Raw genomic sequence first — 2,109 nt, 5'->3', positions numbered from 1 at the left:
TTCGAGCCCTCGTGGTGCGGAATCGGCCCCATTGAAGTCGGATTTCTTTCGGAAAGGGGCCCTGGGGTGCGGAGCCCAGCAGCTCCTGCCTGCGCTCGGTCCCTGCCGCGGCTGGGACTTGACCTGCAGAGGGCAATAGTTGGACGCAGATGCTAACAAAGGCAGCGAGGCTCCTTGGCTCGGCACGGTGGCCGGGACCCAAGAATGCTGTGTAGGTAGGCAGCGGTGCTTAATTAATGTATATTGAAACAAAAGATCGGCTAAATTGTTTGATTTGTCTTTAGGCTACGTTTTCAAGGCTAATCTAATTCATAACCGTTAGATTTATTCTAAAGAGATTAACACAAACTTGCAGGAGGGGCACGCAGTTAACTCCAGAATTACCCTGAACACCGCTTGTTTACGGGAACGTGGGCGTGCGGCCGGGCGGATCTGTACCGGGGCTGTTGGTAACCCCCGGCCCAGCCGGGAAGGAGCGGGAGCTGCCCGCCTGGGGGCGGCGATCGCGGCAGCCTCGGTCCGAGGAGGCCGCCGGCGCCTGGGGCGGCGGTGAGGGGCAAGGGGCCATTGTCTGCCTCGGCCGCCTCCGGCTGCGGGGGTTCGGGGGGGGCTGCGGGACCTCCTGGCAGCGCCTTCCCCCAGCCCCGGGAGTGGCGGAGCGCACCCCTACGGGGGGACTGTCTCCCCGTCTGCCTGGGGTAGACGCGGCAGCCGTAGACGTCTGCGGCTCGCGTGCATATATAGTGCTTTAATAATTACATATACGTCCCTATAAACTCATTATTCAGGAAAGACTAGAAAACGCGAGCAAATTGGAGTGTTGGCAGCAGGGGTGATTGCAGGTCTGGATGCACACTCCGTCTCTTCCCAACTCGCCGCCCCCTTCCCCCCTCCCCCCCCCCCCGATCATATTTATCTGAGATTATGTCAAATTTCACTGATCGGAAATGTCTTGCCCAAAAGCAATTCCCGCTGGAAAAAGTCAAAAGGGTTCCTGGCATTAAAACGACCTTGCGTCATTCCTGATGAAATTAGCAGCGCTGCATGTTTAGCGACTTGCTATGGATGCACTTTGGTCACAGTAAGAAGTCAGAGATTTGGGGTCTAATCCCCCATCTGAGCAGGAGCCGTCTGCTTTCACTAGCTGCGAATCCCGAGACCTGCACTCGAAAGCGTCTTAGACCCGCAGTCCATTTTTTACTTGTCTTTAAGTGCAAGCGATGGGAATTGCTAACCTCGGCTAAGAAAATTTCATTTCCCCCATCCTGCTAAACGGTTCTGGTCGACATATGTTTGTTATCAGAGAGAAGTGCTATGAACACAGAGCCATTTTCTTAGCAGCTCTTTGACTCTGTGTTACCATAGTCCCACACGGCATTGGTCCTTTCCCGTTGGGAAGTCATGAATAAGAGACTATGAAGCTTGCACGTCAGATCTTCCTCAATTAATCCACCATTAGCATGTTTGGGATCCTCTACTGGATGGTTAACAGCAGCTTTGGTAACTGTATGCTGTCCATACCCAATTATGCTCTGCTAAAAATGAACTCTGCAGAACAACCTTCCTGAGCTGTCAGTGTCTCCCGTTTTCCTATTTTAACGCTTGTGTGTAGTGGCAGGCGACAGATGGTGTAGATCAGATCGATTTGATTGCATTAGGCGATTTTTTTTTCCTCCTCTCCCCCCCGACTCCTTTTCTGGAAGCCCACATTCAGCTGAGAGGCGATCGCCGGGGACATGGGAAGCAAGAGCAGCCGCCGATGTGTGAAAGCAACGAGACGCGGCCAGCCAGAGGCGCCGGGGTCCCTTCCCGGGGTTTGTTAACATGGTAATCCGGCACCAGGAGAGAAAGCTGCTTTCTGCTGCCCAGAGCCCGTTCCCCATCACACATCAGATGACTCCCTGGTTTTACACACAGTTGGAGTTCTGCTTGAAACCTGGATTTAAAGGGTAAGCACTTCAATAGAGGTGGATTTCTGGTGGTTACTTGGGTAGGTGGCGAAGAGAGCGAGCTTCCAGCGATTTTAGAAAGAGGCTGCCTTTTAGCGGGAATTAATATTTTCTTCTTCCTCCTTTCTTTCCTTTTTTTTTTTTTTTTTTTTTTTTTTTT

The 2,109-nt window shown here is 52.5% G+C and overlaps 1 long non-coding RNA gene across 3 annotated transcripts in view; it reads left to right on the top strand.

Moving 5' to 3' along the window:
• The first annotated feature begins 927 nt into the window (after positions 1-927).
• The window catches only part of LOC118170717, a 23,121-nt gene continuing 21,939 nt past the window's right edge, over positions 928-2,109 (top strand). For 2 of the 3 annotated variants that reach the window (XR_004752850.1, XR_004752849.1), the window contains exon 1: positions 932-1,949. This is a non-coding gene — a long non-coding RNA (uncharacterized LOC118170717). Of the gene's footprint in view, positions 1,950-2,109 lie in introns of all 3 variants that reach the window. The other variant, XR_004752848.1, reaches the window with a different exon arrangement.

The sequence above is a fragment of the Oxyura jamaicensis genome, chromosome 8 (genome assembly GCF_011077185.1).
Source record: "Oxyura jamaicensis isolate SHBP4307 breed ruddy duck chromosome 8, BPBGC_Ojam_1.0, whole genome shotgun sequence".
Taxonomy (NCBI): Eukaryota; Metazoa; Chordata; class Aves; order Anseriformes; family Anatidae; genus Oxyura; species Oxyura jamaicensis.
Note: the sequence above shows the minus strand (reverse complement) of the source record. Positions and strands in the feature narration are given on the sequence as shown.